The 23757-nt window shown below is 39.6% G+C and overlaps 1 protein-coding gene across 1 annotated transcript in view; it reads left to right on the top strand.

Moving 5' to 3' along the window:
- LOC131068805 (oleosin) overlaps positions 1 to 22610 on the top strand; it is an 81387-nt gene extending 58777 nt beyond the window's left edge. Inside the window, exon 2 of the transcript XR_009112070.2 lies at positions 22477 to 22610. The gene's annotated coding sequence lies outside the window, so the exon portion shown is untranslated. The remainder of the gene's footprint in view (positions 1 to 22476) is intronic.
- The last annotated feature ends 1147 nt before the right edge of the window (positions 22611 to 23757 follow it).

The following is a 23757-nucleotide window of genomic DNA, read 5'->3' as shown; positions in this document are numbered from 1 at the left end:
TACATTCCAAAACGATGAAGCCTTTATTGACTATCTAGGCATACGAGATGATCTTCCCCCTGGAGACCATAAAGCAGGATACACCATAGAACTCAATAGCGTGGCATATTTTGGTGAGGGTGTCAGACCTTCCAGTCGCAAAAATGTGAAAATAAGAACAAATCAAGGGTCTTATGGTGAAAACCACATTGTAGCGCTATCTGACCCCAAAAAAGTAAAAAGAAAGGACGTATCTGAGGGTGAAAACCTCTCTGAGGCGCCCGAAGATGGAAGGCTCGACATTCTCCCAGCATCATATGAGGAAAAATCATCCATGTTGGTAAAGAAGACTATCAAAACAAACATCGGTACAGAAGAGGTTCCACACAACATATTCCTAGCTCAATCACTGACAGAGTCTGAAAGGTCAAAATTCATAAGTTTCTTCAAAGAACGACAAATCAACTTCGCCTGGTCATACGCTAATATGCCTGGATTGGATCCGGATTTGGTAATGCATCATCTGACAGTCAAACCGGGGGCAAAACCAGTAAAACAAAAATTAAGAAAAATGCATCCACAAGTGGCATTACTAGTCAAAGTAGAACTTGAGAAAGTACAAGATGTCGGATTCATACGTCCAATTGATTACCCTGAATGGATCTCCAACTTGGTACCTGTTAGTAAACCAGATCGCAGCATCAGGATATGTACAGATTTCAGAGACATCAACAAAGCTTGTCCAAAGGATGACTTCCCATTACCAAATATTGACTTGATTGTTGATCTCACAACAGGTCATGAAATGCTATCATTAATGGATGGATTCTCTGGTTATAATCAGATAAGGATCGCACCCGAGGATCAACACAAAACATCATTTACTTGTCCATGGGGAACTTTCTACTGGAATGTCATGCCTTTCGGGCTAAAGAATGCAGGTGCTATATATCAAATAGCCATGACTACTATCTTTCATGATCTCATGCATGTAACAGTGGAAGATTATGTTGATGACCTCTTGGTCAAATCAATAGACAGAAATACACATTTGGACATACTTTCAGTTGCCTTTGATCGGTTGGAAAAATACAAAGTAAGATTAAACCCTAAGAAATGTGTCTTTGGAGTAACCTCTGGGAAGCTCCTAGGATTCATTGTATCCAAAAGAGGAATTGAAGTGGATCCAGCAAAAGTCAAAGCTATTTTGGAAATGCAACCACCAAGAAATATCAGTCAACTTCGATCCTTACAAGGCAGACTCCAGTCCATTCGAAGATTCATAACACAACTGGTAGATAAGTGTAATCCATTTCAGCACCTGCTACATAAAAACATCAAATTCAAATGGGATGACAACTGTCAACAGGCTTTCCAGACGCTCAAAGATTATCTTCTAAATCTGCCAGTTCTGATGCCACCAGTTCCAGATCAACCACTGTTATTATACATTTCAGCTACTCCAATAACATTGGGGGCACTCTTAGCGCAACAAATTGCTGAAGGCAAGGAACAAGCAGTATATTATATCAGTCGCACATTGGTGGGATATGAGCTAAACTAAACACCAATTGAGCGCGCATGCCTCGCTATGGTCTTTGCTTCACAGAAATTATGACATTACATGCTTACTCATAAAACAAAGTTAGTTGCAAGGATAGATCCATTGAAATACCTTCTCAATAAGGCAACACTTACTGGGCGACTGGCCAAATGGGTAATGATACTGAGTGAATTCGACATCGAGTATGTGGACAGAAAAACAATAAAAGGACAAGCCATCGCAGATCAATTAGCAGATGCTCCCATGATAGATGATGTTCCTCTAAGTTCAAAATTTCCAGATGAATCCATTTTGACAATGTCACATGCAAAGCCATGGCAACTATACTTTGACGGTTCATATACACAGCATGAGGCAGGAGCTGACATCCTCTTTATAACTCCTCAAGGAGATTCTATACCAAAATCATACCGCTTATCATTTCCTTGCACTAACAATATAGCGGAATATGAGGCATTAACAACAGGATTACGAATTGCAGTTCAATGGAAGATCCAGGAACTTCGTGTTTTTGGGGACTCCCAACTTGTCATCTGTCAAGCAACTGATGATTACGAAACAAAAGACGAAAAGTTAACTGCCTTATAAACAAATGGTGGATGACCTGAAACTGTGTAGGGGAAAAAGCGAGACTAGGTTAACATGCCCTAATCTTACCTTTTGACACACATTACGGAATACGAAAGAGCCTAGAGATATCGCACAATTGGCTACTTCTTTTTGTGAAAGAGAGAGCCACGGGATATCTATTAGGATTTCTATTCCCTTGTTGAAATTGTAAGATCAAATGATGTAAGTTCAAACCCTAATCCCAAAATGCAAGTATGAACTAATAACAAGATTGCAGAATTGAGATTAAACAATGAACAGCTGTAAATACAAGGATGAAATAAGAATGCAGATGTGTACCCGGAGTCAAAATCGGACTGAAAATGTTCGGGACGGGGGCGCGAGCACCACTATCCCGAAAACTGCACCGGAAACTGTCGTTTTGCACTCTGAAACATTATTGGAAAGCTGTCTGAAAGCTGTCTGTCCGGAGGACCAGGGTGCCCAGCGCCCTTGTCCCAGGGACCAGGGTGCCCAGCGCCCCTGTCCTGGCAGGACCAGGGCGCCCAGCGCCCCTGTCCCAGTCTTCTGCTCTGCAATTTGATACAGAGTGTTGTCTCGACCTGTTCTCTCCGGATCTGTATCCTGCGGCGTCGTCCGAGTCCCGAACCTGAATTGATATCTGAAAAAGGGTGTATGGGCAGCTATATAAGGTTTTGTCTTAGTCAAACCCCCACTTCGGTGATTTCCACCTCCATGAATAGTCAAGTTGTTTTGTAAAATGTATTGTGTGTGCAGACCTAGTGTGTGTGCAAGGTCCTAAAAATGCAAGAAAGCAAACTAGAGCAACCTAGAAAGTAAACCCTAATTGCTTGTAAATGATAATGTAAATGCTCTAAATCAAGATGCAAAGTGATCTAAAGCATGAATAAATGATATATTGAAGCTTATGCAAAGACATGAAAACAACATGAAATCATACCCAACCCTCAAGGGAGGAGTACAAGCCAATCTTCAGTTGGTAATCTCCTATTGTTCTTCAATGTCTTCCAAGCCCTAAGTGAAGGAATGAAATTGATAGATGCTTGATAGAAGGATGTTGAATGTTGTTGAAGTCTTCAAAGATCTGCTCTTTCGTTGCATATGAGGTTCCTGAAAACAAGAATTGGATCCCTTCAAATGAAGAAAGAGAGCTTTTATGTAGGAAACCCTAGATCGTAATTTCGTCTTTTGGCCGACCTAGAGATTGAATATCCCGCCAATTTCTTGGGGTTAAACTTTATTTTATGATTGGATTGTGCTCCCAAAATTTCAAGAAAAATGTCCGGGACCATGTGCACTCCGGGCACCACGGTCCCGACAACTTTTCACCAAATTTTCAGGGCCGTCGGATATGATGATTTTAGAGAGAATCCCGAAGTTACAGGTGATTTCGAGATGTTTTGACCCCGAAACCAAGCCCCCAAGTTCGAAATAGGACTTAATTAGGGTTTTTGATTGAGTGATGTATTGGAAGAATAAAATGCAAAGGGCACACTTTAGCGAAAGGGCCCAACTTTATGATGCAAAGGATGATGAAATAGGACCTTAGACCTAATTAATTTGATTAATTAAGTGCTAAAGGAGAAATGCAATGCAAAATGCAAAATGCACTAAGGCGGGTGCTAAACTAGGTGTGAAATTGTACCACCCTAGCAAGTGCGTACAATTTACGATGCTACATTTAGCTCTCACTTTAGCGGTCATATGAGTACTACGTGCATATGCAAACTAAAGTACAGAAAAGTAAATATCATTTGAAAAAGGATATATCCATAAGTTGTCAGACGAAGCCCCCAGCGGTATCTGCAATACACAGTTAGGAACCGCACCCTACAAAACACACGTTAGATCACAAAATCACCTAATGCTCACTAAGGAAGGTGATGAAATCTGTGAGTAGCTATATGCCCCCCCCTGTTTCGACTTGCTTATTAGGGAGGTGAAACAGGGTAGCATGTTTACTTGCGACAAATTGTGTAAGAGAGTATTGATGAGGGGTGTTCACTAAATAGGCTTCATCAGAGCACTTTTTGGAACATCCCGAGAGTAGGGGAAGGAAAATACAATTCCAACGCAACAAACGGCTCGAAAATCGCATCTCCCAAACCCAAGTTATGATAAAATGAATGATAGAGGAAAATTAGGGTTTCAAAAGTAAAGATAAACAAATGAAAGTATATACCTTGAAAGTGACACTTGCATTTCTCACTTTGTTGATTTCAGAATACTATTCATTGCAGCGGAGCCCACATAGCCATCATCATGCCTTCACAACGACCGGAGCGTCCCACGAGGATTGAGATCCTGCGCCAGGCCGTGATCAACGACGACCCACTGGACGAGGTGAGTTGACGGAACGTTTGACTTTTGATTTTTTCGCATTTTGACTTTTCTGTGATCGTATGCGGGCCTTAAATGCTGACCCGGGGCCCACCCAGGGCGCCATGGTCCCTGTGGAGCGCCCTGGTCCCCCCAAGGCGCCATGGTCCCTGACAGGGGCGCCATGGTCCCTTCAGGTTGCCATGGTCCCTGACAGGGCGCCATGGTCCCAATCAAGGCGCCATGGTCCCAATCAGGGCGCCATGGTCCCAATCAGGGCTTGGCGAGGGGTTTTAGGGTTGGCATATGATGTTCGACAGTTTGCATGAGCGATTTTGCTGATCGAGTACTGATTACGGTTATGTTTTTGTGTTGCAGGGTCTCCCATACATGAGAGAGCATACAGCGGGACATATTCTTCGCAGTTTGTGAGATCAGATTCCGTGGCTGACTCAGGCAGAGAGAGACACATTGTTGATTGTGGGATTGTGGTATGTGATCCTCATGCCAACCATTCGGTTCCATCCTGCGATGCTGATGGCATTGATGGAGCGATGGGATCCTGACACATGCACTTTTCACCTTCCAGTAGGAGAGCTGACGGTTACACTCGAGGATGTATACCGTATACTTCGTCTTCCTATCAGAGGAGCGACTGTTACATACGTGACCGATCGATCAACGGAGGATCATCAGAGAGAGCAGGTGTATTGCATAGGGAGAGTCATGCCGAGCGAGACGTGAGGTCGCATTATGGTCAGTTGGCTCTTACATCCTACAGGGGAGGTACCCCTTCTGAGACGCCTTATGATCGCCATCATAGCACTAGTTGTCTGTCCTAATGGGCGAGGGACGCACATGCATGGGGGTCTCACATGGTGTATCAGAGCGATGGAGAGACACAGGAGAGTATATGCTTGGGGTCGGAGTATGCTTGCACATCTCTATCACGACCTTGAGGAGTATGTATTTGGACAGGGTTGCAGTTTGATGACATGCACACTTCTGCAGGTGTGAATTTTAGAGCACTTCACATGCACCAGGCCTGTCGGCTTTCCGCTGAGTACGACTAGCGAGCGACCTAGGGTGTTTGCTTATCCACTTACCAGCGAGTGGAGATTTGGAGACTTGTTATATTGGAGAGTGATTTTTGATAGACTGACAGCCGAGGTGATAGTGTGGAGACCCTACCTACGGATGCACAGATGGGATGGGATGGAGAGACAGTTAGCATGTCTACAGAGGAACCGCCTACTGCAGGGATGATATTCACACATCATAGTCCCATTCTACTTCGATCGAGTACGGAGGCAGTTTGGGCTAGAGCAGTGTGTTCCAGCCGATGTGCCCATCTATACTCGACACTCATGGGTCCTTCCCAGACCTAGAGCAGTAGCGAGACCGACGATAGATGACATCGAGACTACAGACTTAGAGGGATCTGATCAGGATGTAGTCACTGATTATTCTGCAGAGCCTGGAGCACAGCGCAGGTATGTCTCATGGTTTATGAAATCATATCTAGGTCCTATCTTTCCACCAGATCATCCGACAGGCTATCCAGGCCCATGGAGACATGGAGACCGAGACGAGGACTAGGGATCCAGGTTAGAGGAGCCAGAGGAGGGAGAGGGTCATGAAAAGGCAGGAGATCCTGATCCACCTACAGGCGATCAGCCCAGCGCCAAGGAGGAGGAGGAGGATACAGATAGAGATGAGGACGAGGAGGATGCAGGTGATGATGCGGATGAGGATGAGGATGAGGATGACGAGGAGGACGACGAAGAGGAGGATAGGGATGATGAGGAGGAGTCAGATGCAGCTCCCCACCATTCAGGAGACGATACCATAGCGCTGGATCCTCCTCTTATTCCCCAACAGGGGGAACATGAGGCGATACGGAGACCTGTTCCTAGTACCGTCCAGCTTACACCTGTCGTGCACAGATTAGTCGAGCGAGGGGAGCCTAGTAGATCCCAATCACAGATACTACCGTATCATGATCCCTACTGGCGTGAGGGAGACCCAAGTATAGTAGGTTTATATTGATTGATTAATGCTTTGATGATATAGAATGGTACTAGCAAAAAATCTATTCTACTGCTACAGCTAATGTGCAGGAGTGGCGTTCCCTGATTCAGCAGGCAGTGACAGACATTTCCACGATAGCACAGATCCCTAGTTCCTCACAGATTGCTTATAGGTCTCAGGGGAACGCGGGTTGGCATGAGGACTTGTTTTCCCCATTCCGAGTACAGGTAGACATATGGAGGGAGAGAGAGAGTCCTATCAGAGGACCTTCAGTGGGCGCGGCGAGATCTAGCAGCAGCTCAGGCCGAGGCTACCACCTATCGCGCGATCCTTATGGATAGGGATCGTAGGAGTTCCTCTCGGAGTCACTCACGGTCTGTATCCCGCTACACACCCATGGGTCCGCCTTCACGGTCAGATCAGGAGGGAGCGTCCAGTCGACACTCTCTAGCCACTAGCCCTAGGGATAGGAGATGATTTTATGATGTAGGAGAGGTCACATTTTGGATGTATAGTGACCTATATTTGTATACGATCCACATATATATGTATATATACATGCTTCTCTTTTATCTCAAATGTGTTATCTTTAATTCTTAAAACAATGTATATTTTGTTTTGATTAAATCTAATACATTTGGTAAATGTACATATATGTTCAGAATTTAATTTCCATGTGATTGATTTCTCAATGCTCCATGATTAAATTGATACATGTGTGACTTAATTAAAATATTTAATCAAGTACTACATTGATGATAAGGAAGAAATATGCATTAAGTCTAAGAATCATATAACTAATGTGATTTAATTTTGAACTTAAACACAACATGATACGATTCTACTTAACACATAAAGACACTGTATAATATGCTAGCATAATGGAAATGTAAATCTTTTACAATTTACATAAATGAATTCAAGACAAACTATAAAGTAAAGAGACGCGCTTGTCAGGAACGAAGCAATATAAATTAAACACCATAACATTTAATTCTATTTTGCTCTAATTAGGAGATACTAACATATTATCCAATGTTGAAGAATTGAAAAGAAGATAGATGAGGAACGAAGAATTAAGTATAATATCTACGCAAGTGCATAGCATTGATAGGTTCTTTAAGAGGCATACCATCTACATCCGCTATTTTGTAAGCACCTGATCCATAATCTTCAATAACGATATATGGTCCAAGCCAATTAGGACTAAATTTTCCCTTTTCTACAGGTAAGGCATTCACATTGCGCTGATTCTCATAAAGGACTAAGTCACCTACTGAGAAAGAACGTTGAATAACCTTATCATTATAGCTTCGTTGTAGAGTTTTGTGATACGCTTGAATATGCTTGAGAGCATTTATACGCTGTTCATCAAGCATCTCAAGCTGTTGAAGTCGTTGTTCTCTATAAGAGTCATCATCTACTATACCTTTGAGAGAAACCCTAAGTGATGGAATCTCTAACTCTAAGGGCATAATAGCGTCAGCACCATAAACAAGATTATAAGGAGTAGTTCCCGTAGCAATTCGTACACTCGTTCGGTAGGCCCAAAGAGCATAGATTAGCTGGTTACTCCAATCCTTACCATGCTTATTCATAGTTTTGCGAAGAATTTGTTCAATTATTTTATTGGATGACTCGGCTTGACCATTTGACTGAGGATAGTATGGTGTAGAAAATCGATGTTTGATATGATACTTCTCGAGGAATTTCTTCACGTCCTTGTTCTTAAATGATGTCCCATTATCTGAGATAATAGTGGAAGGTATCCTAAATCGAGAAATGATGTTTTCTAGAAGAAATTGACAAATCACTTCAGCAGTGGTAGAGCGAAGGGGAATAGCCTCTACCCACTTCGTAAAGTAATCTGTTGCGGTTATAATGAAGGTGTGTCCTTGAGATGAAGGAGGAGAGATTTTACCAATAAGATCCAAACCCCATGCGGAGAAAGGCCAAGAAGCTACTTGAGAACGAAGTTCTTGGGCAGGAGCATGAATCAGATTATTGTGTTGTTGACATTGATGACATTTTTTAACAAATGAAAAGGAATCCTTCTGCATAGTTTGCCAATAGTATCCCATACGAAGCAATCTATGAACCAAGGATTTGCCCCCAAAATGCCCCCCACAGGCACCTGAATGTGCCTCTTCAAGAGCAACAGGGATTTTCGACTTGTTAAGACAACGAAGGAGAAGACCATCATAACCCCTTCGGTAAAGGACATTAGAAAGAATGATATATCTAGCAGACAGCTTGCGGATTTTAGCCCTAGTGTTCCTATTAGCGGAATCAGGAAAGGTACCATCGGTCAAATATCTTACGATATGCGAGAACCATTCATTTGAATCTACAAAGTCACAACATTTTACCAAGCTAGAATCGTCTACAATAGCTGGAGAAATAAGGTTGTGAATAACAAATTTAAGATCAACCACAGGGTCCTCTAAAGATACAAGAGAAGCCACATATGCCATTGCGTCCGCATGTCGATTATCTTTTCGAGGAACCGGTTCCATGGTATAAGAATCAAATTTTTGTAATAAAGAGATGGCAAGGTCTTTATATTGTGATAATTTGTCTTGTTTTGCTTGATACAGTCCTGTTACTTGTCTTATAATCAATTGCAAATCTCCATAGATATGTATGTGTTTTATGTTCAGAGCGAAGGCTGCTTTTATTCCTGCTATAAGAGCCTCATACTCAGCAATGTTATTGGTACACAGGAAATTTAGACGATAGGATAAGGGAATAGATTTCTTTGTAGGAGAAATCAGAACAACACCTGCCCCCGATCCCATACGACACTTAGAGCCATCAAAGTATAACTCCCAAGTTTCATCTTTCTCTATAGAAAGAATGAAGTCACCGGGAAAAGACTCAGGGTTAGGAAAGGAGAAAGGTGAAGGGGCCTCAACTAAGTGATCGATCAACGCTTGTCCTTTAATTGCTCTTTGTGAAACAAATTTAAGGTCAAATTCAGTTAACATCATAACCCACTTAGCTAGGCGTCCTGATAAATCAGTTTTAAAGAAAAGATGCTTCAAAGGATCAAACTTTACCATGACGTGGATTTCTGAATTTAAAAGATAATGTCTCAATTTCTGAGTCGCAAACACCAAGGCCAAGCATTGTCTTTCTATCGCAGAATATCGGGTCTCATAATCGAGTAAGGTACGACTTATGTAATAAACCAGACATTCCCTACCATCTTTATCATGTTGTGCCAACAATGCTGTGAGAGCATGAGAGGAAGCAGCTGTATACAGAAGGAAAGGTTTAGAAGGTTCGGCAGGTTAAAGAATAGGAGGACTAGCCAAATACACTTTTAAATCTTCAAATGCTCGCTGACAATCCTCATTCCATTGAAAAGTGATATCCTTTTTAAGAAGTTGAGTAAAAGGAAAGGTACGATCCGCAAGCTGAGACACGAACCTATGAATAGCTTTAATCTTTCCTTGTAAGCTTTTAAGTTGAGACACATTTCTAGGAGGTGGCATGTTGACAATAGCATCTATTTTCTTAGTGTCCACCTCAATCCCACGATGCGAAACTATGAATCCTAATAGTTTTCCACTATCCACACCAAAAACACATTTTCGAGGATTCAAGCGCATGTGATATTTACGAATTCTTTCAAAGATCTGACGAAGGATTTTAACATGATCCATGCGAAGAAAGGATTTGGCTAAAATATCATCAACATAGTCCTCTAAAATCTTATGCATATAATCATGAAAGATAAGGGTCATCGCTCGTTGATAAGTTGCACCGGCATTTTTAAGTCCAAAAGGCATCATTATCCAACAAAACGTACCCCAAGGAGTTGTGAAAGCGGTTTTGAATTGATCTTGAGGGTTAATGAAAATTTGATTGTATCCTAAGAAACCATCCATGAAGGATAACAAGGCATGTTCTGCCGTAGAATCCACTATCATGTCAATGTTTGGAAGAGGAAAATCATCTTTTAAAGAAGCCTTATTTAGATCCCGAAAGTCGGTACACATTCTTATTTTGTTGTCTGGTTTAGCCACAGCGACAATATTTGAAATCCATGGGGAATAGTCAATAGGGCGGATAAATCCAGCCTCCAATAATTTTTCAATCTCAGCCTTAACAAGCAAAGCCACCTTGGGATTCATTTTTCGAATCTTTTGTTTCACGGGCTTAGCATCAGGAACTAAGATAATGTTATGAGTAACAATCTTAGGATCTATACCAGGCATGTCAGAGTATGTCCAAGCAAAGATCTCAGGGAATTCATGCAATAAATCTTCATATTGTTTTTGTTCCTCTTCATCCAAACATTTCCCAATTTTAATAACTTTCTCTTTATTGCAAGGGTTCATCTTAACATCAGTGGTTTCACTTATGAGAAGATTACTTTGTTGAGGAGTATCCTTTAACTGAGGGAATTCTTTCACAATCTCGTCATTATCAATCTCTTTTCCAAAATAGGCTTCAGTGTTCAAACAATAAGGGAGTCCCCTATTGTGATGATAACGAGGAAGAGTGTCATAGGCTCCCAAGAACTCAGCTAAAGCATCGTCAATAGGGAAGATATCCAAAGCACAGTCACCCAAAGGATCCCCATCAATATACTCAGGGTGTTGTATTGAGAGAGATGTAGAGATAGCATTAACACTAATGCATGGTCTTTTAGAAGCTTTAGTACGTTTGCAAGGATTATAGCCAAGTCCAAAGGCATAATTGTGAAAATTAGTCTCTAGAGGAACTCTTATCCCTTGTTCATGAGCACCACAACCTTTTCCATGATACCCATGCTTAGCAAAAATGCGAAAACCATGACCATAACGATCAGCCATTTCAGGAAGAGAAGGCGGTTTTTCATAAGACAAGGAATCAAACTCTTCATAATTAGAGGTGTGAGGAGAAGAAGTTTGAGAAGCGGCCACAAAATTATTACTCATAGATTCAGGTAAGGTCGATTGATTTTTAGCTTCTTCCTTCTTTTCAACTTTAAGCTCTCTAGAAGGAACCTTATATTCACCTACAAAAGTGGGATTGAAATCAAGGGATCCCCAATCATCTTCTTCGAGGATCTTCTCAGGATCAAAATCCTTCTTATGTGTAGTTTCAAATCGAGAAGAATCTTCTTCAGGAGCTCCAGACTCATCCAAAGAATTTTGATCATCGAAGAGCGAGGATTCATCGATAGGTTTCTTGTTTAAAGAGTCATCACTAGACGAGGATGGCTTAGAAGAATATCCTTTGGAATTAAATGTTTGTAGACAAGCTTGAAAATTAGTATCACCTATCAAAGTATATGTCTTATTGTTATAAACAAATTTAACTTGTCTATGTAATGTAGAGGGGACAGCTTGCATGCTGTGAATCCAAGGCCTCCCTAATAACAAGTTATATGTTAAATTTCCCGACATAACATGGATAGGAGTAGGCAAAGTAACAGGTCCTACTGTGAGAGGTAAGGTGATGATACCCAATGAAGTCTTAGCCACATTGTCAAAGCCACGAATGGGATGAGAATCAGGCTCAATAAGAGACGTATCCACATTCATCTTATGCAATAGATTAATACTACACACATTAAGGCCAGAGCCATTATCTACTAGTGTTCGTCTTATAGCTGTGTCTTTCATGATAACCACAATCATCAAGGGATCATATTGTTGTTGAATTTCACTAGTAGGCAACTCATCTTGGGTAAACACAATTTGAGCTTTGGGATTCATCACAGAGTTAACCAAAGATGCTATATTACTAGATGTGTTCGGTGGAGGAACATTCAAATCTTTCAAGGCACCTTGTAACATTCCATGATGAGCGGAAGAAGTTCGAATCAAATCCCAAAGGGATATCTTAGCAGGGGTAGCTTTAAGTTGTTCTATGAGATCATATTCCTTACCCATAACTTGCGAAATACGGGGAGCTTGTGGAAGAATTGGTTGAGGATTAGGAAGAGAAACTGGAATAACAGGAGGAGGATTAGGTTGCCTATTATTTCTAGTGTGATAAGTATGGGCAACCGCATGATAACTCTCTCTAGTTATTTGCTTGGCATAACTATAAGGACTTATAGGTTTTCTTCCTTGTACGGTGATAATTGGTTTATTTGGAGTACAAAAGGAATCATGATCATATCTTCCTTGGACAGTAAGGAGAGGTGACTTAGGAACTTGAAAGGTGGGAGAAGGATAAGCACCTTGGATTTCAAAAAGAGGCTTGTTATGTTCATTCAAGTTTATCATGTTAACTAATTTAGAAGTCTTGTTCTTGTTTAAAGATTTCGATAAAGCCACAAAGTCATCAAGAGCATCATCCAACAAAGCATGATCATATCGGTTAAAAGGCTTGTCTTTTGATTCAAAAGGAGACATCTCCTCATAGAGGGGATTATTGAAAACAACCATGTTACTAGATTTAGGGGAAGAGTTGATAGGAATGTATCCTTGAGAGGAATCATTCGACTTATCTTTCTCATCACACCTAAATGGCATAGTAACAAGGTTTATGAGTTTTTGGTAAAATGAAGGTTTAGCATCCTTAGGGTTTAAAAACTCATCTAAAGCTTCATCTAATTCGTCTTGGCTATACTCATAATAATCATCGAAAGTATGAACATTTTGCAACTAAAAATCTGACATTTTGAAAAGATTGCATAAAATTTAAACACACAATGCAAAGAAACACACTCTTCTCTTTTTTTCTTCTTTTTCTTTTTTTTTTCTTTTTAATGAAAATGAAATGAAAACACACTAAATCTAGATCTAGATCTAACAAATGCAATGCAAGAGGAAGCAATGATAGTTTCACGTCGGATTCACCAAAATGTGTAGGGGAAAAAGCGAGACTAGGTTAACATGCCCTAATCCTACCTTTTGACACACATTACGGAATACGAAAGAGCCTAGAGATATCGCACAATTGGCTACTTCTTTTTGTGAAAGAGAGAGCCACAGAATATCTATTAGGATTTCTATTCCCTTGTTGAAATTGTAAGATCAAATGATGTAAGTTCAAACCCTAATCCCAAAATGCAAGTATGAACTAATAACAAGATTGCAGAATCGAGATTAAACAATGAACAGCTGTAAATACAAGGATGAAATAAGAATGCAGATGTGTACCCGGAGTCAAAATCGGACTGAAAATGTGCGGGACGGGGGCGCGGGCGCCACTGTCCTAAAAACTGCACCAGAAACTATCGTTTTGCACTCTGAAACACTGTCAGAAGCTGTCTGAAAGCTGTCTGTTCGGAGGACCAGGGCGCCCAGCGCCTCTGTCCCAGGGACCAGGGCGCCCAGGGCCCCTGTCCTGGTAGGACCAGGGCGCCCAGCGCCCCTGTCCCAGTCTTCTGCTCTGCAATTTGATACAGAGTGTTGTCCCGACTTGTTCTCTCCGGATCTGTATCCTGCGGCGTCGTCCGAGTCCTGAACCTGCACTGATATTTGAAAAAGGGTGTATGGGTGGCTATATAGGGTTTTGCCTTAGTCAAACCCCCGCTTCGGTGATTTCCACCTCCATGAATAGCCAAGTTGTTTTGTAAAATGTATTGTGTGTGCAGACCTAGTGTGTGTGCAAGGTCCTAAAAATGCAAGAAAGCAAACTAGAGCAACCTAGAAAGTAAACCCTAATTGCTTGTAAATGATAATGTAAATGCTCTAAATCAAGATGCAAAGTGATCTAAAGCATGAATAAATGATATATTGAAGCTTATGCAAAGACATGAAAACAACATGAAATCATACCCAACCCTCAAGGGAGGAGTACAAGCCAATCTTCAGTCGGTAATCTCCTATTGTTCTTCAATGTCTTCCAAGCCCTAAGTGAAGGAATGAAATTGATAGATGCTTGATAGAAGGATGTTGAATGTTGTTGAAGTCTTCAAAGATCTGCTCTTTCACTGCATATGAGGTTCCTAAAAACAAGAATCAGATCCCTTCAAATGAAGAAAGAGAGCTCTTATGTAGGAAACCCTAGATCGTAATTTCGTCTTTTGGTTGACCTAGAGATTGAATATCCCGCCAATTTCTTGGGGTTAAGCTTTATTTTATGATTGGATTGTGCTCCCAAAATTTTGAGAAAAATGTCTGGGACCATGTGCACTCCGGGCGCCACGGTCCCGACAACTTTTCACCAAATTTTCAGGGTCATCGAATATGATGATTTTAGAGAGAATCCCGAAGTTACAGGGGATTTCGAGATGTTTTGACCCCGAAACCAAGCCCCCAAGTTCGAAATAGGACTTAATTAGGGTTTTTGATTGAGTGATGTATTGGAGGAATAAAATGCAAAGGGCACGCTTGAGCGAAAGGGCCCAACTTTATGATGCAAAGGATGATGAAATAGGACCTTAGACCTAATTAATTTGATTAATTAAGTGCTAAAGGATAAATGCAATGCAAAATGCAAAATGCACTAAGGCGGGTGCTAAACTAGGTGTGAAATTGTACCACCCTAGCAAGTGCGTACAATTTACGACGCTACAGAAACAATACTTCACAAAGATAGACTTTGAACAGATACCAAGAGAGCAGAATCGCGCCGCAAATGCCATGGCTACAATTGCTTCACTGATCGATCTACCTCCAAACGAGACCCGCTATGAGTTCTTGGTGGATAACCTTTTGGTCCCTTCATATGAGATCATGCCTACTGAGACGTTATGCGTTGTCGATCTCGAATCCCAGTTATATGGTTCCATTTTCACATACCTACGAGACAATACTTTACCTCCTGATCTATCAAATAACCAACGTTGCACTTTCATTCGCCAATCTCTCGATATGTCATTTTAGCTGATATCTTATATCGACGAGGTCTAGATGGCACTCTTCTTAGATGTTTAGAAAGCAACGAAGCTTAGATTGCGTTACGGGAAGTGCATGAAGGGATATGTGGTCCAAATGCTAGTGGTTCTACCTTGGCCAAGAAACTCATCAGGACTGGATATTACTGGCCCAATATGGAGAAAGACTCATATCAGTTTGTCAAGAAATGTAAGCAATGTCAAATTCATGGAGATCTCATACATGCGCCAGCACAAGAACTTCAACCGCTTACGTCTCCTTGGCCCTTTTGTCAATGGGGACTCGATCTCATAGGCAAGATTCACCCTCCTTCTTCCAATGGTCATAAATTCATTATCACTGCCACAAAGTATTTTACAAAATGGATTGAAGCCGTGCCTCTCACACAAGTTACTGGAAAACAAATTGCTACATTCATCCTCAACTATATCATTTGCCGATACGGTATTCTTGTTTCCATTATCACTGATAACGGACGTCCCTTCAAAAATCAGGATGTTTGTGAACTCTGTGACTGCTTCCATATCTCCCATCGTTTTTCCACACCATATTATCCCTAAAGCAATGGCCAAGCTAAGGCGTCCAATAAGACAATCCTTAAAATCCTAAAGAAGACAGTCGATGATGCTGGCCGTAATTGGCATATCCAACTTAATCCTACACTTTGGGCCTACTGCACAAGTGTCCGTACACCCACAGGAGCTACACCCTATTCACTAGTCTATGGTTCTGAAGCCATCTTGCCTATTGAGGTCGAGCTACCCTCTTTATGGGTTTCTTTGCAAAACATCATCAGTGATGAAGACTACAGGGTTTCTCGCTTATAAGAACTGGAACTACTGGATGAACGAAGACAAATTGCTTTTAGTCATCTCAAAGCTTACCAACAATGAATGAGTCGCAGCTATAATCACAAGGTCAAGCCTCGCACATTTGAGGTGGGTGATTTAGTTCTCAGAGAAAATCCTAAAAATCAATAAGACAGAGAGAAGAAGTGCAAGTTCGAACCAAACTGGCTTGGACCTTACATTATTACAGCAGCATATGGATCTGGAGCATATCAGCTCTTAACTACAGAAGGTGAACCTTTGGAGGATCCTATCAATAGCATGCACCTTCGCAGGTTCTACACATAGCTCTTCAGAGTATCCTAATTCAAAAATACAAAAAAAATAATAAAACAAAAAAATCGTTACTTGGTGAAAACCTGGCAAACAGGCACCTTGTGACACAAAAACATTGAAAAATCAGAAAAGTAAAAAGAAATAATTTCGTCCAACAGTGAAAACCACTTTGGTGGCGCCTTGGGAAAGTACCATGGTGAAAACTGGGTCACCAACGCCATGTGTAGAGACATTGCTCCTCCCTCCTTCAGGATTCTCTTTCATCATTTCACTTTGCACACACTCACAACCTATTCGTTCATAATAAACTTACTCATTCCCATCATGGCTTGTTATTGATCTACCTAAGATTGGTTAGCCATTCATAACAAATCCCCCTTTCCATTCATAATAAATCAGATCCTATCTATGGCTAAGGCAAATCCTACGTCTAATAATGGGTGTGGAACTGAGAACATCACATGTTTCGAGGAGTACAGTTTCTTCCAGCTTTCTTCAATCTATCCGCGCACAATTCGCAATAAAGCAGCATTTGCATCACAGATCCACAATAAAGTTTCGTCTTCTCCACAATAAAGTATCAGTTTCATGGATTCAGTCAGTTTCAGATGAGACACAGCAGGAACAATGGGCTTCAACAAATCAAATCTTTCAACAGACTCAGACAACATTATGGTTCAGTGCTATCTATCCTTTCTGTGAAAGTAAACATTGTGACCACAATCAAATAAGACTTATACAAGTGACAAGAGACACTAAACTTGAGGACTACAGTGGATGTTGGTGTCAAGTCTTGGTTTTCTTTTGATTTCATCTTCTTTTTTTTGGTGACATGTCTTTTAGCTTTTTTGGGATGTCTTTGACTAGAGATTCTATTTCCAGGATGTCTTTGACTAGAAAGGCGAGGATGGGGTATCGTCACTTATTTGTATTTGTTGTCTGTGGATTGTCTCTTAGTAATGCTATGACTTGTCCAAGGATATGAGGACACTATGAGTCTAGTGTGAACTGGGGCATTCCTTGTTTGTGACTGTCTTATGTCCATGCAAACAGGTACAATGACTTTCTGGGTCAAACATATGCCTCGATTGTCATAACCTATTTTGCCATAATAAATCTCAATGATGATAACGCACAAGAAGCTCTTTCACTTTCATATCTTTTGTCTTCCATCCCCCTTTTTTGATTGACTTCCATCATCCTTCTCGAGTCCGCGTAGCCTGCTATCACATGACTGAGTATAATGACACACCAAAAACATTTGCATTTCATGTAGTTGCACCTGCATTACCACATATAAGCATTTCATACATACATATAGATATCACAACTGCATCACATCCTGCACACAACACATATTAGCACATTTTATATTTTCATCATGTAAATAATTATTTGCATTATCATATTCATTTGCATTTCATACATTCACATTTGCATTGGCATAACATATAAAACATAAAAGAACAAAATATATATATATATATATATTGCATTGTATCATATACATATTTGCATCCATATCATAAGCATCACACAGAAACATACATCACATAGGTACGCATGCATATAGCTGCCGCAAAGATGAATCATCTCATATATATATATATATATATATATATATATATATAATGTCATGATACAATGATGTCAAAATCATATGGCTACAATCACCCGTAGGTGTCTACATCATCATACAAAATGGTACAAAACTGATACAGAGGAACTCACTGATCACTCCTGCCAACACTATTGGTAGTGCTAATCCTATCCATGTCATGGTATCCCATGCCACTTGTCCCACCCTCATCTCCAATCCCGGATCCTAGAACACTCGTCTAAGGGCATCCCTATCTCTGTCTCGATCGTACAAAATCAACTCCCCATCAATTCGTACCCGCAGAATCTTGTATACATCCTCCAGGGTGACTGTCATCTCACCCATCGACAAATGGAATGTGCACGTCTCAAAGTGCCATCTCTTAGCCAGTGCAGTCAGCAGTCCCATGTTCATCCGAAACTCAGGCACATACAACACGTCTCAGACCCATCTCCTCAATGGCAGCTCTGACCTCCAGTGACAACTCAAGTCGCAACCTCTCAGTCGATGGGAATCTCTCCCGTGACTCCAACATAGGCAAATACTCCTGCAGTCAAGCAAATCAATCATGTCAGTCATAGTGGCATTCACTGTTTATCACAAAATGCTATCTAAATGCATATGGCTATCTACCCTAGTGACACTCACTGTTCATCACAAAGTGTTGCTATTTATCCTAGTGGTACTCACTGTTCATCACAAAGTACTACGTGTGTGACACTCACTATTCATCACAAAGTGTTACTCACATTTTGCACTTCCTGTTCATCACAAAGTGCTGCTCGCATTTGCACTCCCTGTTCATCACAAAGTGCTGCTCGTATTTCAGTACTCCTTGTTCATCACAAAGTATTCTATCTTGGTACTCACTGTTCATCACAAAGTGCCTTGATCTGTCCTAGTCTTCCTAGAGGACCTGCTTGAGTGTATCCTCTCAGTAGCTTATCCAATCGACAAGGTATGTTCATCACAGAACTGCCAATTTGACCTAGAAGATGCAAATTCATACTTTTCAAACGCAAACGTGCTTACATGACACAAACGCTCTTAGAGACTGCACAGACGCGTCTGTCTGACACAGACGCGCCTTCCTGACACAGACGTGCCTATGCTCTTCATAGACGTGCCTTCTTGGCACAAACGCGCCTGAACAGCACAGATGCGGTCGCATTTGACACAGACGCGGGTCCAGACATAGATGCGCTTGGCACAAACACAGACGCGCTTGGCACCAACGCAGACGCGCCTAAACATTTTTTGACACTTTTTGGACCCTAGTCTGAGTGCATTTATTACCCTATTCGACATGCATTAATGACAAAATTAAATGCGTCAAAGTACGAGGAGGTTTGGTGGTACTAACCGGCTCTCTTGCCTCTACTGGCCTCTGAAATTGGCGAACGCGGTCGAATCTGTGAGTGAAAGCCATCGCTGCTGACTGCTCCTGCTCTATTTTCGCTCTACAATATGCTCTTGTGGATGTGTAGATGACAATGAGGATGTATTTTCCCCCGTGGTCTATCTTATAGCCTACCCTAGCCCTCGCCTTCATTTTTTGAGTCAGTCTTCATTATCCCGTGACTTTGTCACTTTATCCGACCATTCCATTCTAGCCTTTCTTTCTTATCAAGAGATTGTCTGCAATCTTTTCAGACATTTTCATCCAATCTCTCGAGGGGGCATATCATTCCCATTCTGGGGCAACTCTGTATCAGTTCATCTTATCTTCTTTGAAACAACGCGACAAGATGCATTGTCTCAAAGAGGGGCAAAATGTAGACACCTAAAATTGTCCGGTCTAATTAAATAAATATTTAAATATCTAAGCCTAATTCTTCTATTAATTAAATAAATCCTTATTTATTTAATTAATTTATTTATCCTCTTCTAGCCTTATTTCTCATTTAAATAAATACATTTATTTATTTAAATTATCCTTTTCCTAAATTAAATAAATATCTTATTTATTTAATTATCCTACTTCTTCTAATAATTAAATAAATCTTTATTTATTTAATTAATTCATTAGCCTTTTCTACCCATGACACATGTCATTCATCTCTTAATTCATACACTACCTACCCCTTTCATTATTTTATTATTTCTTTTATCTACCCTCTAATCATAGCCGACCTCCTTTTACACCTCTCAATCTTATCCCTCCATTTCATATAGTGTCTTCTATATAAGGAGATGCTTCCTTCATTATCAAACCCTAATCATCCTAATCATCCTAATGATCCTAAGGAGCTAACTACTTGATCAATTGACTACACTACGATCCTACTTGCAACCACACTCCGTTCTTTGTTGAGCTCTTGTGCATATAAAATCTGAGAGCAAATATATCAAGCAAGATCAATGGAGATAGGAAGAATGGAGTTCCAAACCCTATTGGACATGTGATGGTATAATCTTTGTGATCTCATGTGATTTGCATTGTCTTAGGTAATCTTCATATGTTATGGTGGATCTTTGTTGATTGTTAGGCTAGGGTTTTGTGGTTGGATTCATTTAGCCTTTCAATATTGTTATTATTGTTATCCATTTTCACCATATACAATTTCAACAATAGGAATTTTTTTTAATCAAAATATATATCTTTCTTCAGTGCAAAACCCTTTACAATAAGTCTTTCCTTGTACCTCCTTTTTCCTCCATCTTCTTCTTTCATCCTAAAAACCCATTTGTTTTGCAATTTTATTTTACCTTTAGGCAATTGAACCAAGTCCCAAGTCTAGTTTTGTATAAGTATTCCATCTCCTCATTCTTGTCTTGCTCCCACTTCTTGTTTCTACCGGGATTGTTTCTTCATAACTTTCTAGTTCACCAAATCAGTCAACAATACATAATATAATGAAGGAGAACTTATTGTTCATAGTGTCTACATAACCTAGTGGATCTTCTTATAGGAGTTTGAGATACTTCTATTGTTCTAGTTGTTGAATATTTTGATTTTTTGAAACATTTAGAACTACATTTTCAATGATTTCACCAAGCACCATATAGTTTGTGTTTTTTTCATGTTTCTTTCCCTACAACTATTCTTTGTACATGAAATTCTCATTGAATAGCAAATCTCTACTCCTAATGATTTTGTGATTTTCATAATTTCATAAACAATAACCAAAATCGTGAACTCTATATCCAATAAAACTACATTTCTTGTATTTTGCCTTAAGATTTGTTCTTTTTTCTATGTCAATGTGGACAAATTCTTTACAACAAAAAGTTTAAAAATTGAAGTTCAAATTCATGATGCCAACTCAATTCCATACATTGATTTAAGTTCAAGTTCACAATTTTAGAGATTAATTCCACACTAGTCATTCACCACCTTTGTTAAAATCTATGGGTGTGGGATTGACCAAATTCATTCCCCTATGCATAGATTTGAACTCTAATTTTTTTTATTTGGGCTCATGTTTGCTTTCTTTACTAGTAATGTTAGGAGCTATTTAAAGCACAAATTATATTGAATTGAATGTTAGGGCTTTGCATATAAGGAATAACCCTAATTCATGTGAATGGCTTAAGATTTTCATGAGAGAATTCAAATGAAAGAATCATATCAGTATCAAATCAATGCATTATTATTTATGACACATTAGAGGTTTGCTCCTTATCTTTACTCTTGATTTATCACCATTGAATCAATTTATGTAAGAGCTTACTCGAAGAACTCATGAAACTCAATTAGCAAGTTCTATCATGTTAATTATAAAAACCATTTTCATTGATATAAATCACAAACATAGAAAAACACATGTATTACAAAAACCTTAAAACAAAAAAGTCCAGATTGATGACTCCATGTCAATTTCACTCATTGATTTAGGTTCACAAATCCTAGAGATCACTTTCGCACTTGCAATATCATAATCATCCCAAATGACCTAATTCTTTATACTATAATGAATTGATCTTTGACAATTACTTTATGACATCTATACCAATTATATCTTAATCAAATCTAATACTAAATTACTTTTTAATTATTGCATTTAGTTTCTATATCAATTACATCATTGAAATCAGCTCCAACTCTGAAAAAAAATAAGGACATCCTTTATTTTTAAGGATGAAACAAGGAAGCTAGTGAAAAGTGATTCTTCGGGTCCAGGCTTAAATACCACAGCTGCCTATATTAACTTATATTACTTGTCCTTTTCCTAGGCTCAAATATCCCATTTACCTTTATTAACACAAGATTGAAGAAACCCAGATCTACAAAGTAGAATTTTCTAGCTGATCTGGTATTTGCACCAAACTCCACGCAGGTTTTGGGTGCTATAGCCCTGGTCACATTGGGAGCAATTTTGTTGTTTATGATAGAGCTAACTGCAATGACCATGGTGATTTTGGCCCCTGTTTTGATACTTTTAAGCCCCATATTGATACCTGTAGGAGCCCTGCTGTTTGTGACAGTTTCAGGGCTTTTTTTGGTGCTTTGTGGCTTTATAACTATTTGAATGGCAGGCGTCCCCCTGGTTCTGATCAGATAGTTGCCGATACTGGAAGACATGTGAAGGATTATGGGAGACCTGGTGGTTCGATGCCGATTTTTTATGTTGTAAAGTTTTTGGGTTAGATTGTGTAGAAGTTTTTGTAAAAGTTTTGGATCATTGGCTAAAAAATTTTGCAAATATTTTAGATCTCATTTCATGATCTATCATCAAGATGAAGAGAAGAAAAAGAATCGAAATGAAAATCATGCTCTCATCTTTTATAAAAAATGAATTTGGTTAGTGTTGAGATTTCTGCTGATTATTTTAAATAAATAATAAATTTGTATTTCCTTAAGATATGTTTTATTGATCTCTCTATATATGAGCCATTAGATGTACATGTTTGTAATTTATTTTGTAATTTATCATTGACAATCCCTAATTCTGCTTCATCTAAATGCTTGGACTTAGTTTCCTTTCTTCCTTTCTTTTTGGTTGATAAAAAACACTTAAATGCATTAATTTTTTTAAAAGGATAACTTTGTAATGATGGAGAGTGTTATAATTTGATATTCAAAATATGACATACAATTCAAAGAATAAATTTAAATAAGGTATCAGGTTACAATTATTATCATGACTCTTAAAAAAAAAATTAAGTCAAACAATTTTTAAAAAAAAAATTTCAATTCAAAAAAGTGGAAAAACTCAACTTTCTTTTGAAGAACAATTAGAAGCAGTCGTCCAAGGGGTTGAGCTTAACTGGTTAAAACACTGGGTTCTCACTGTGGAGACCCAAGTTCAATTCCCAATAGGGACATTTGGAGTGGAATTATAAGTTGCGACTCTTGGCCTTCCATAGGATGGGGAAGGTCTGGGGCCCCCTACTGTGTCCCCACTGGTTCATCGCAAGACCAAGTCATTGTTCTATGCTCCTTACACCATTTTGTATATTGTTAGAGAAAATTCTTTTGTTCACGATTTTTCACAATACTTGGGGTATATAACTCATGGAATTATTCATACCATATTTTTCTCCACTATCGAAGCTTACTCAGTCTCAACATCCTATAGAATTGAACCCTACTTATGTCCATTAAATTCTAAAGAATGAGATAATTGACACCATGGTGACATACTAACTGCCATCAACTATTTTGCATAGTCAAGGCTTGACAATATGCAAACCAAGCTAAGTGGTACAACTTATTGCAACTTTGCATGTAATGTTCTCAACTCAACACAAATGTGATGGAGATAATTTATCTTAAAGAAGGGGTGTAATCTAACCATATTCTTGACCTTGAGAATA

The sequence above is a fragment of the Cryptomeria japonica genome, chromosome 7 (assembly GCF_030272615.1).
Source record: "Cryptomeria japonica chromosome 7, Sugi_1.0, whole genome shotgun sequence".
Classification (NCBI taxonomy): Eukaryota; Viridiplantae; Streptophyta; class Pinopsida; order Cupressales; family Cupressaceae; genus Cryptomeria; species Cryptomeria japonica.
This window is presented reverse-complemented; position numbering and strand designations above follow the sequence as displayed.